At 40.6% G+C, this 14092-nt stretch overlaps 1 pseudogene; it reads left to right on the forward strand.

Moving 5' to 3' along the window:
* The window catches only part of LOC147450024 (endoplasmin homolog), an 18015-nt pseudogene extending 8339 nt beyond the window's left edge, over positions 1-9676 (forward strand).
* Positions 9677-14092: the final 4416 nt, after the last annotated feature.

Consider the following 14092-nt stretch of genomic DNA (forward strand, 5'->3'; position numbering starts at 1 on the left):
AAAGGAACGGGTTGTAATGTATATGAGGATCGCACTCTTATGCAACAAAATGTACGTCGCAAAGCATACGAGGAAAGAAGCAAGAAGGTTAAGGTATCATCTCAAGAAGAAAAGTCACTTGAGGAGGATGCAAGTCCACCCAACAAATAGGGACACATGATCTATGAGACCAACTCACGCTTGCGAATAAGCTTTTGGAATTGTAACGGGTATCCATGGAATGCGGGAATTGGCATTGATGAGCTTACCAATGACTCCGATGTGATACTTCTTGTCGAAACATGGGAGCATGATGCGCAACGAATTCTTGGATTTGACAAATACGATGTACATTCTTTGATGTGGGCCAAAAATGCAAAGCAACGAAGAGGCCAAGGAGGCGTAGCATGTATGACCAAAAAGGGTTTGAAAGATGTTTCCATTGTCAAAGAAGATAAGTATAAACGCTACTTATGGCTGAAAATCAGCCCACCAAATGGTCAAGTCATGTTTGTGGCCGGCTGCTACATTCCTCACTATGACTCCAACTTTTATGCTCGCTTGAATATGGATAGAGATCAGCCCTTTGTTGAACTAGAGGAAGACATTGCTCATTACAAGGATCAAGGTGAAGTCATTGTTTTTGGAGACATGAATGCTCGCACAAATATGTTACAACACGACACACAACAAGTCGACATGCCGCATGTATCAAGAAGAGTGGATGACTCATACATGTATAATCGAAGTTCTAATGATGCAAAAGAAGTGGATCACTATGGAAAGTCACTTCTACATATGTGCAATAGTACCGGAATGCTCATTGCAAATGGTGTATCTCTATGGCAAGGCACCAATGACTTTACATGTAGAAAGCACAATGGTGCTAGCGTGATTGACTATATGTTGTTCTCAGAAGCCACTCTAGAATGCATACAAAGCTTTACACTTGGTGAATGGAAACCGGAATCGGATCATAGGATGTTATGTATTGACCTCAAGTGTGGTAAACGGCCCGAGCATGTAGCCTCCAATCATGATGTGAATCATTTGTACCTATGTCTAGACTTCAAACGAGCACTTATATATGCTGATATGGTGGACCAAATGTTAAGCATGATAGAGCATCAAGGGAGCCCAACATTAGAATGCAAGTGGAAAGTTTTCAAAGAAGTAATTTTCTCTTGTGCGAAGGAATGCTTTTCGGTGAAACACATGTCTTGCAAAAGGTCTAAGAAGGGTAGCACCAAGAAGAAATGGTTTGACATGGAATGTAGTCAAGCCCGAAAACACTTGCTAAGATTGGATGCAATCAAAGACAAGGAAGTTTACTTGGAATGTTCACACACATACAAAGCACTTGTTCAAAAGAAGAGGAGAAGGTGGGAAGTCGAAAAACAACTTCTTTTAGCACAAGAGAAAGCACATGCATGTGGCAAGTTTTGGCAAAATCTAAAAGGCAAGCGCGTTGAGAGCTTTGGTGACTTGACTCTTGAGGATATGTATATGCATTGTAAGAACCTCTATGAGCAACCCAATGTTGATAAGATGGAGGGTTGTAGCTCCCTTCCATTTATGTCTCCCTTCTTTACCATTGAAGATGTATGCCGCGCGCTTGAGAAACTTGCTACTCGCAAGGCAGGTGACCTTCAAGGTGTCAAGGCTGAAATGATTAAATGGACAAGCAAGAAAACACGATATTGGATATGCGATATGTTTAACCTTGCACTTCAGTATGGCATGCCTCATGATTGGAGTGCAAATTGGATCAAACCTTTGCACAAAGGAGGAGATGTAAACAATGTGAACAACTATCGCACTATAATGGTTGGTTCTTTGATGGCAAAGTTATTTGGATGTATCATGGAGATGAAGATAAGTGAATGGGCTAAAAAGAATGGCAAACGTGCGCTTGGCCAAGCAGGTTTTCGAAAGCATCATAGCACTATTGATCACCTTGTCACTCTTCGAGTTCTTATGGAAGCGTCTCGATTGAAAGGAAAAAAGTTGTATTGTTGCTTTGTGGATTTCAAGAAAGCTTTTGACATGGTACCACGAGGAAATCTTTGGAGACGTATGCAAAGCCTTCAAGTGCCGAGAGAATTTATGCATGCAGTCTTTCGTATCTACCAAAAAGTGATATGTCGATTACGTATGGGAGATGGAATTTCAAAATTTTTTGCAAGCACTATTGGTGTCAAACAAGGATGCCCACTTTCCCCAACCCTCTTTGGGCTACTCATTGATGAATTGGAATACATGGTTCTTGATTTTATGCAGCAAGAAGGCATAGAAGAGGTTAAGATTGGAAATGCGGTGATCATGCTTTTGCTTTATGCCGATGATGTAGTGCTCTTGGCACATACCTTAGAAGATGCACAAAAGCTTATGAGTGTCTTGGAACGCTTTTGCCTACATAGCGGGCTGATCGTGAATGGATCCAAAACCAAGGTTATGCTTGTAAAGACCCTCAATGACGAAAATCCATGCATTGTATACAACAATGAGAAACTTGAAGTGGTAGATCACTTCAAGTACCTTGGCCTTGAGGTTCCATCCAATCATAAATGGAAGGATTGTGCAATGCGTCGCTTGGAAGCCGGAAAGAGGGCTTATTATGCATTTGAGAACATGTGCAATGCAGGAGAGATCAAGTGTTGGGCTCTCAAAAAGTACCTCTTTGACACATTGGTGACACCGGTGCTTCTTTATGGAGTGGAGGTGTGGGGTGGAAGCATCGGAAAGTCTACTTGGAAAGAGTTTGAGAATGTCCAAAAGCGTTTTCTCACCAACTTTCTCCAAGTCAAGACACAAACACCCTACATGCTCTTACTTCTTGAGTCCGGATCGCTTCCCATTGAGGTCTTGGGCATGGAAAGGGTTGTGGAGTACATGAGTAAGACACAACGTAGCCCTTTGCATCGACTTCCTAGAATCGCATATGAAGCAAGTCAAAAGGTTCAAAAGACATGCAAGAGCAAAATACTAAGTTCGGGGTGGATGCTTGATATCAAGAAATGGTTTGGAAGATGGGATGCATGTCACTTGGTCAAGGATGCGTCGATCGACTCCCAAGTTAATGAGGCCTTCTTACAACGCCAATGTATCATGGCTTGGGAGAAATCCGGAGGTTCTCGCTTCAGCCATTACACCACACACGTTGCCCCAAACTACAAATCTCTCTTCTTCTCGGAACGAGGTAACCGAACCCATTCCTACATCCTTGAGCCCATCCCGTTGAGTGCGATCCGCACCATTGCCTCCATTCGTCTTAGCTCCCATTCTCTACGCTGCGAGACAGGACGTTGGGGCACTGGCGAGGAGTGTCATCGACTTTGCACCTTATGCCCTCGTCAAGTGCGAGAGAGTGAGTACCACACACTACTTGAGTGCTCAGCTTTTGACCACATTAGGTCCTCTTTTCCCCATATATTCAGCCATGAGCTCTCCCTACATACCTTCCTCTCCCAACCACGATGTGGACTCTCTATTGCTACGCTCATTTCAGCCATTTTTGAGCATCGAGAGTCACTTATGAACTCCACTCACACCACGTGACATGTTCATTTGGTCCCATAGGTCATATTTGACCTCCCAGGACGATAATAGAACTATCTATCTATCTATCTATCTATCTATCTATCTCTCTCTCTCTCTCTCTCTCTATTTAAATATGCTAAGCTATAGAAAGGAGAGAGAGAGAGAGAGAGAGAGAGAGAGAGAGAGAAAGAGAGAGAGACTCTTCTTTTTGTGTACAGTGAAATGGCTAGAACAAAAGCCACTGCAAGGAAGGCAGGCAAGGGACCAGGATTAGCATCTAAAGCAAGTAGCAGATCTGCAACCCCAAAGAAAAGACCTGGAAAACCAAATAAAATTCTGAAAGGGCCAAGGATGAAGAAGTTGCAAACCTGCATGGGACTTTTCAGAGAAATCAGAAAGGCACAGAAATGTGTAGATTTATGCATACCAAAGCTGCCCTTCCAGAGGATGGTGAGGTCCATATGTGATGAAGCTACCTGGGGCACCAAAAGGTGGAAGGTGGTGGCATTAATGGCTCTACAGGAAGCAGCAGAGGACTTCCTACTAGAGTACTTCAGTGACATGACCATTGTTGCAGCCCATGCCCACAGGGTTACTATAATGGACAAAGATAGTGAGACACTGAAAAGAATAAGGTGGAGGTATGACAAACTACTGGTCCCCAATGTCTGCAAGGATAAGAAAATGAGGGAAATTTTGTTATACCCCCCGGAGCTAGTGCCACAACTCACAGTTGTAGATGTCACACATGATGTGAATACAAGGGCAAGGGCAGAGACTATTGCTCGCCAAACAGAGGACATGAGGGAAGCAGAGCTTAAGGAGAAAGCAAAAGTAGCAGTGGAGTCCCAGAGGCAAACAGAGTGCAATGTGACCCTCTCCATAGAGGCAAGCAACCAAGAAACTCTACTTTCAATGAAGGATGGTTTGCTTGCAGAGATACCATTTGTAGATGGAGCCAGAAAGCTAGCTCTGCAAAAAGTGGACATTAATTTATTGCAGAATCTAGATGCTCAGATTTTAGACACAATTATCTATGCTTGTCTTAAGTAAGTGTTACTATCTTGCTAGCTTTGAAAACTCAGATAATAGGTTTGTTAATTCAGGTAGAGTCTCTGCAGCCTGATCAAAAGTCAACTCCCACTGCACACCCACACAGAGGTGTTTCTTCTTGATCCACAAATGTCAGTGATTATTAGACAAAAGAACAGTCCATCTGGGACCTTTGAGAGTTGGTTTCTCCACTGTGCTATGCTGGAAGTTACTGTCATCATCTTTCCATATGAGAACAACCATCACTGGAGTCTCATATGCCTTGATGTTGACCAACCAGCAGTGTGGGTGTTCAATTCAATAAAAGGAACCCACCCTGAAATTAGGTTGTAAGTGTTTTGTATCAGAAAGTGTTTCTTATAGATATCCATGTAAATTTGAAGCCTCATGCTAACATCTTGACATTGCTTTGTGCAGTTGTATAAAGAGGTTGTTGCTTGCCTATGGCAAGCTATGTGGAAGGTATGAACTATACAAGGCCCCAATCAAAGATGTACCTGTCCCAAATCAAACCGATGGAAATTCTTGCGGCTGGAGATGTCTTCTCCATGCAGAATATGTCCTGCAAAGCTACTTTGCATTAACACCTTTCATGACTAAGGTACCCATTTGGCAATGCATTCAGTTAGTTTTGGTTTAGTCTATAAAAGAATTCTCACCATGTGGTCTTTCAATTTTGCAGAGTGCTTTAAAAAACTACACATATGATTATTTGCAAAGATACCGGGTAAGTTTAATACAACACCTGCTTACTATGTCTAGCCCCAGAGAGCTTGAAGATAGCGGCTTGGATGACCGCACTATTGATCTAACAAAACATGACGTGCCACCACGACAAACCCCTACATCCGATACAGTGGAATCACAACGGGCCGAGGGGGTCATATCAGCAGAAGATGAAAGAGCCGAGGATGAGGAAAGGTCAAATGAGCATATGGAAGGTGCTAGGGTACAACCAGAGGAGACAATGAAAGAGCCAAGTCAGCCAGTGGAGGAGCCAAAAGAGCCTATGGCTGAAACCCAAGATGAGGAAAGCAGGCCTATAGATGAGCAAAAGGATATGGATGAGGAAAGCAGGCCTAGGGATGAGAAAAATGATATGGATCAGGCAAGGATGTATGAGGCAAGCCGATCAACCGAGGGAGAGGAAAAGACCTTGGAGGAAACCTTGAATGAGGCAGAAAGAGCCATGGGGGAGACCCCTGATGAAGATGTGAATGATGACTATGAAGATAAAGCAGAGGAGAGCAACAACGACATGAACACTACAGAGACCCAGTATGGACCCTTTCTACCTGTAGATACGGTTGTTCCGGTAATGTCTATTCAAGTATGGCAAAATATGTTCAGCTTCTAACTACTTATATGTACTTGTCAACTTTTACAGAGGTTGATTATCTTGGACGTCAATGGATTGCTGCTGATGCGGGTGCCTCTCAGTGACAGAGGACCCTTTGAGGATTTGCAAACGTTTTGGATGGGAACTTGTCGAGTCGTGGTTCGTCTAGGAACCAAGGAATTTATTCAGTTTCTTCTTCCGCGCTTCAGAGTTTCCATATGGTCTTCAATGCAAAGGCAAAACTTGTCGCCACTAGTTGCAATAGTTTGTAGTGTATGCCACGCTCACACGTCAGATTTTGCCTTTTTGTATGATCAAAGAAAATGCGTTACCGTTGAGGGCCACTACCACCCTAAAAAACCACACTTACCTCTTTTGTACAAACCGTTTAGCCAAATCGGTGTACCCTTTGATGCAACTAATACACTACTAATTGATGATACTCCTGAAAAGGGAGAACTAAATCCGCCGGGAACAACTGTCTCACCACCTTCTTTCGAGGGGCATTCCTTCGATTTTTACCTTGAAGACATTCTGATTCCATACTTACAGAAATTGTATCTCAGTCCATTGTTCACAGACGAGTTTGTACTTTCTAATGAATTAAGATGACTCTTCTATCATGTCTTTGTCTTGTCTAACATAGAGAGAGAGAGAGAGAGAGAGAGAGAGAGAGAGAGAGAGAGAGAGAGAGAGAGATATTTGACATGGTAAAGAAATGTATTTCAAGCACACTTTTTCACAGGGCACAATTGAAAAATGAGCTCAATAAACTTCATGTCTTGAAAGTCATTTGTATAAACTTGGGTTCACAAGAATATCTGTTACATTGACACTACTTCAACCCGACCATCCAACTCTTTGCACAAAATATCTTTTTCCCTTCGCTGCATCACCTTACGGCCAGCTAGGAAAAAGGAAAAATCTGATAGGTCCTTGTCCATTGACTCTTCAATTATGTCATGCCGCAAATGTTGAAGACTGCATAGCTCCCTTATTGTAACCACCAACAGTAGGCCATGCTCTTTATCAATCACATCCACATCCACAGCAGGATTATCTTCCAAACCTACAGAAACCTGGTCCATAGGAATGTACTTACCGTTGAGCATTTGTGATCGCATATACCAAAACGAGAGTAACAGTGATTGGCTTGCAATCATGTACTTGACAACTAGAGTATCAAGCGCGACCTCGCACCGTAAACCAATCTCTTCCTTTGCATACCATCCTTTGTCAAGAAGTTTGTCACAGGATGACTGCTGAAATGACTTGCACATGAACATAGTTTTTGTAACTCGGATGTTGTAGCTATGAAACAGCTCTATGAAGAGTGCAACAGGACAGAAATTTGCAATTCTAACCAGTTTGGTAGGAATAGAGCTACGTAGAGACCTTTGTATATCCTTGTAGAGCTTACTTCGCATTGCCTCCACCATTGTTTCCTCGGGAACTGGCCAGTCCACAGTGTTCCAATCGGTTGGTAGAGGCACTTTCACCAACATGCCATTCTTATTCCCTGAGCTGAGTTGGTAAAAGTGGTCATAAAAAAAGATTCCCTCATCAGCCAGTCTTTTGCTGCTCCTCTCTGAATACTGTAGAGAACCAATGTGGGCATGAACAACATGGAAGAGGCCTATTATGCACTCCACAGGCTCCCATTGCTCATAAGAAGAGGGATAAACATCTGCAATATATATAAGAAGAGTTAAACTAAGAGTATCAATAAGTACAAATGACAAATCTAATGTAATTGAGCTGTGAAGAATGGAGACATTGCTCATAACAAGCAGGAGAAACATTGCAAAATATATAAGAAAAGTTATAATGAGAGTATCAGTAAGTTCACATGTCAAGAGTACTTACAATTGCAACGTGGTTGATGTATATCTGATACATTTCCACCGTTTGCTATCACCTCAGGATGGGTAAACACATGCTGAACAAGAACTTCCTTTACAGATCTTTTGCCGATTTCAACTTTGAAATCCAACACTCTGGTCTTCCATGCTGAGCGGTAAACGTTGATACCACTAGACCTCTTGGGTCTTCTTGGTTGCATGAGGACCCATGAACCTTTGTTTATCCTTTGTCCAACCCATTGGTTCTCTGCACTTATTGAAGCTTGTATTGTAATTGAGGATATGCTACTACTTGGCCTTCTAGGCAAAGTGCAGTTGTTGGTTGTTGGTGTGAGAGACAGTAAACACCTGGAGCCTCTTGGGCGAGAAGACGTGGACGCCATAGCTCTCAGAGAAAAGCTTTAGTGGAGGGAGATTCACTTTGAAAGCATTCTAATGGAGGGAAAGTGTTTTAGAATTCCAATATCTTGTGCGGGCTTAATGGTCACCCTCCAGTACGTTAATGACCATAAGAGAATATCAGAAGTGGGACCACATGCAAGCACCTAAAAGCTCGGTAAAAGGAAGGAAATTACGATGCTACAATCCTAGATTCGTGAAAGTTTTATGCTATTTTCCTATTTTTTGAGTCTTTCCACGTACTTTCCTACGTAACGTAGTCTTCGTGCTCATTGGACGCGCTCTATTTTTCTCTCTCTTCATATGGCCCTCCAAATGACCTCTGAAATTTCCTAATGCTTTGCTTAAGCTTATGTGATGATTTTTTGACTGCTATCAGCTACTAAAGATGAGGAGTCTGAAGAAGACATTAAAAGCAGTGAGTTTAATATTTATTTTTTATTTTTTGATTTGTTTATGTGGACTTGATTGATGGGTGAATGCATGATCCTAGGGAGTCCACTATGTAAAAATTGCATATAGCACGTGCAAACAAGAGGTATTTAAATAATCCTTTACTTGTATATTTTCAAGTATTATATGTACCCCTTATGTATGCATTTTTGTAATAAAAAAAAGTAGCCTTATGTATGAAAATTTTCACTTTCTCAATTAAGAAACCCTTTATGTAAGTACATTTTTATGTAAATGGACCTAATTATAAATCCTTATTTTGTTTGCACGTGCTATCTTACATATTTCCTGGTGAACACCCCAGGTGCATGATACATATCCCAAAACAAAAAAGGTCAAGGATAACGCTTGGGATTGGCATCTCTTAAACGATGTGAAAGCTATCTGGCTGAGGAGTTCCAAAGAAATTTATGATGAGGATTAGGCCAATTTTTTTCATTGTTTACAAAAGTTTGTGTAGGGTAGATACACACTCTTTTTCATATAAGCCTCTATTTACATTCTCCTTTGCTTATGTACCGAGTGCGTTTGGTTTGTAGGCATAGGACTAGATACAAGCCACTTGGTTGGACTCATTTCAATGCAGAGGGTGATGTGGAATTCAGGGCACTTCTCTCCCACTGATGGCTTCTCATGATCTTTATGAAAACTACAATACCAACAAATTACTTTTGAAACTTTATGTCAGACGAGTATTCATATCTTATGAGTTCAATGAAATTCTTCCCAAGTATCTCGCATTTTTGAAGATATCTTTTGTGAACAAACGATGATGAGTAGATTGTTTGCCAGAATGAAAGTAGTCAATTTGATGTAATTACTCTATGTGTCATGCCAAGGTATCATTGATTTAGGAACATTACCCCTGAATGTCTCCTAAGAGATACTTCATTAACAAAGTAGCTTAGCGGCTATCAAGAAGAAGCTAATTCATAGGGCACTAGACATGATTCAACGCATAGATGAGGATGATCTTGCAGAGTCAAATGACAAAGAATTTATTTTAATGTGGTTAGGCAGTGCCATCTCCTCTTGTCACAGATCTTTGTAGTTTTTGTTGGGGGGGGGGGGGGGTGTAACACACCTCGTGGCTTCTGTTCTTGAGTTGTGGCTATTGGGCTTCTTGTAGTATGGGTCCACAACCATTTTACAAGTAAAGGCAGAGCTAGTGGGCGCATTTAAAAGCTAGAGAGTGTGGAAGTCAATGTGAGCAACGAGATGACGAGAGTCACATTGAAGGCTTGGTTGGGGCGTGTGAGCCAAATGTAATCATTACACCCACTACACACTTGGCAACTAGAAGCAAGGCCGCATGCGCCTCCTCTCACGATTGCTTGCTTCTCATGGCAATAACCCATCAGCTTTCACGACACCCTCAACCTATGGGCAATTGCTTGGACCTTAGTGCTGCCAACATGAGGCCTTTACAAGGCCTACCCGTGCTTTGCAGGACTCAGTGTAGCCGGCCTAGCTGGCAATCCACTTCCTCATAATCCATTTCCTGGAGGGAGGAGCAAGCATTGAGCATGCTCAGCACTTGGTTCGCATGCTCTTGAGACCAAGCCTATCTGTAGTCCATCAAGCAATCTAGCTCCCTAATCAAGTCAAGTGTCATTTTAGCAAATCCATTTATGCTAATTGTAAGGGCACAAGTTAAATTGGCTCTTGGGAGTTAAGGCCATAGATGTTTACTAAAATTACATGTTTGTAATTGTCCATGTTTTCATGTTATCTTCATGTTAGTTTGGCAAAAAAGCAACTAATCTACTGCTTTGTTCATTACTGGATTTGAAGGATCAATTAATGTAGCCAAATCTATTGTAAAGATTTATCCTCGCAAATAAAATCATCTTTGCCACACCAAGACAATTTGGAGTTATTCAAAGTAGGTCGATTTTTTGAATGCTAGCATTGTATGCAAAGGGACTTGAGAGTCACCCAATTAATATCTTCTTGCTATGCAATCGAGCAGCATGCAAATCAAATATGGACAGTGGGAGAAAGCTATGAAAGATTGTGATGCTACACGTAGAATTTAGCCCAATTACACCAAAGAAATTATAGTTTTTAAAGACAGTGTCGATGTGTCTAATGAACTCCTATTGATGAGTATGTTTGGATTTTTCTATAGATTGAGCATTGGGAAGATGCACTACAGAATACTTTATCTTGTATCGAAGAATATCTAGCATATGTGTATCTTTTTCTTTATATTCTTTAGATTATTTATGTTATTAATGAGGGCATTCATTCATGTTCCATGTCTAATTTGTCATAGACATCAACTTATCTCATTTCTTAAACTTTTCTTCTTGAAAGTAGTTATCCAAAGAGGATAAACCAAGAGAGAATCATGCAAGCGTCCTTTCTTCCATCATAATATTTCGTGAGACTGATTATTTTCTGAGAGATTGGGCTTTCTTTCCTCTTGGCTTGTGCATGTAAGATTCTTCTTTTAATCACTTTGATAAGTTGTTTGGATCCTTCATTGCTTTCATGATTGCGTTTGTGAGAGGTCCATTCTTATAGCTCTTTGAATTGTTACTAAATGAAATTTCAAGTATTACATTCATCTTCAAGCTCTTGGAAGAGAACAAAATTTTGATCCATAGCAAAAGAATCTTGGGTAGGCATGTTATTTATATTTCAAGAAAAAGCTTAAATAAGATTTGGCGTTCAATAAGTACGTGCTACCCAAAAGAAGTCAAAGAACAATACGAAATCTTTATCGATTCAACAATTTGGTATTTTTTACGATGAAATCACGTCAAAAAACGATATGGAATCTTCATCCATTCAAGAATTTGGTGTTTTTCACAATGACATCAAGTGGGTATTAAAACACTTAAAATAATCTCATCATAGAAGCAATTACATGTTTAAGAGAGCAGCTTTTTGTCTTGTAGATAATTGCAAGAGCCTCGAGGTTAAGTTTTGGACCGAGTTATTAAAATAATTTATGGTTGTAACCTTGGAATTTCTTGAGAGAATAAGTGATAGATAGAATACATTGTTGATTTCATTTAACCAATTTCACTATTCTTCAAACTGCTTACACAATGTTGTGATTGAATGTTGTTGGAATGAAGAATCTTATATTGCTTCAAACTTAAGAAAAAAATATGTTGTGAAGCCAGTTTGTTTAGAATGAAGTTGATGCACTTCAAAGAAAGCACTTTCCTTTGTTTCTACACACCTTCAAGAACATTTGGACTTCACAAAACCAAATTAGATCAAAATTAAGAATTTTAATGATGAGAGGAAATGGTTAACCACAACACGTAGAAACCAATTCAAATAACACAAAGGAGATGTACAGGATGAAATATGGAGTGGGGAGATGGAAAAACTTTAGGTCTCTAGGTTGATGCCCAAATGAAAGGTACAAACATTGTGGGATAGCAAATTGCTTGAACCTTTACCTACTCGTACTGATATCAATCCTTAATATGCTTTTTGCATCAAATTGTCTTGATAAAGTCTTTGTGACGAGCAAGAACTTATTTCATTTGTCAAGATACAACTATAACGCAAGTTGGAGATGGTGCAATTGTCAAGATTGGCTCCAAGTCTTTATGTACTTTGCCTCCTTTTGCACACAAACCATTGCTACAAATTGGGTGTATAAGTTGAAATGCAAGTGAGATGGTAAAATAATTGCTACAAGGTGAGTTTGTTTCAAAAAGATTATGCACAAAGAGATGGCATTGATTATAAAGAATAATTTTCTCACACTTCTCACATAACAATGATAGATATTGTTTGCAAAGTATAATGGATGGAATATACTCAATTGGACATTGAATTCGGGTTTTTGAAAGGTGATTTGAACAAGGTGTGCGTAACACGGTTTTGTGAATTTGTTCAAAAAGGAAGGAAAACTAAAGCACGTAGGTTAAAGAAGAATTTTAGAGATTTAAGGAAGCACCGCATACTTGGTGTGGGAAAATTCATGCATGTTTGTGATTCTTTATGGTTTTTATAAAAGCCAAAATAATACCTATACAAGTCCTAATGGGACTCATAATGTTTAATTTAAGGCCGATTTGAACTCTACTTTTGAAATGTTAGATTTGAGTATCATGGATCATCATTTAGGAATCCAGTTCAAGCATTGTGATTAGGGTATTGCTTTGGGTCAAACAAAGTATATTGAGGCATTCTTGCATAGATATAATCATGTTGGTTGCAAACCCGCTACTACATCTTAGTAAACATGTTTGAAACTTATATCTCTGTCTATCATCACGTTGTTGGTTGTCTCAATATGCATGTATTGTGAGGCTGAATGTTTGATTTTTGATCCCAATGGAGAGTAGACTTATACGTAGCTTAGGCATTAAACATTGGTAGTCAGTTGAAAGGATCTTTTGCTACTTGAGTTGCACTCAACACTTGGCTTTGTTTGCCCGAAGTGGAGATCATTGCCACTAGATTTCAATGCTTGATTGGGTTGGTTGTTATGGCACCTTGATGCCTATAATTGATTTTTGTTTCATGCTTGGAAACTCATGCATATTTTTCTTGAGCATGACCAGTATATTTACATACTCAAACCATGTTGAGCATGAATGCCACATTTTTATATTCATCTATGCTCATACGCATAATTTGCTTGAGCATGGTCATTCATGCTCGGCCACGTTGAACATGAATGCCACATTTTTATATCCATCTATATTCATATGAAGTTGATATAAATATCCAAGTACAAGAAGTTTTCATCACAACGGTCATGCCACTTCAACTCAACATGGCCGTCACCTTTCTATATCCACATATATCGGTTTTTGTAATAGAAGTCATGCCACTTGCTCTCAACATGGACGTCAGTTTTGAGCCTTGTGTGTGTATCCTCATCACTCTATGACACGGGGTGCCCCAAGTGAGATCTATGGCTCTAGAATGAGAAGTGGAGAGAGGGGGGGGGGGGGGGGGGGGGGGGGGGGGGGGGGGGGGAACACATGAGTGCAATTCACTGCTCATCCTGTGCGAGGGATTCGAACCCATGACCCCCAATTTGCCGGAAACGCCTTACCATAACTATCGCTCGTATCACATCATGGAAGGTGTAGTTTACCGATATTATCCTAGTCCACACACAGATACTTGCGGCCCCTTTCAACCCCCTAGTTACACCTAGTTCACCCCTAGTTTACACCTAGTTCACCCATCAAGATTGGAAGGCCCAAATTCTCCAAACCGTGCGTCGGGTGATGGGAACTATAGATCCCCCTTGTGGCATATAGTGACGAGGAGTGTCCATGTGTGTGTGCCTATACTGCATAGTCTCAACATGAACGTCACCTTTGGGTCTTGTTTTTGTAAGTCGCCACTTTCTATTGGTTATTATGGTCTAGAATGAATGATCGTATGCGTTTGCACCAATCGATTTTATCAAACAACCTCTCTCTCTCTCTCTCTCTCTCTCTCTCTCTCTCTCTCTCTCTGGTTCATATGCTTAAAA

This window comes from Adiantum capillus-veneris, chromosome 9, assembly GCF_014529385.1.
Source record: "Adiantum capillus-veneris isolate H3 chromosome 9, ASM1452938v2, whole genome shotgun sequence".
Taxonomy (NCBI): domain Eukaryota; kingdom Viridiplantae; phylum Streptophyta; class Polypodiopsida; order Polypodiales; family Pteridaceae; genus Adiantum; species Adiantum capillus-veneris.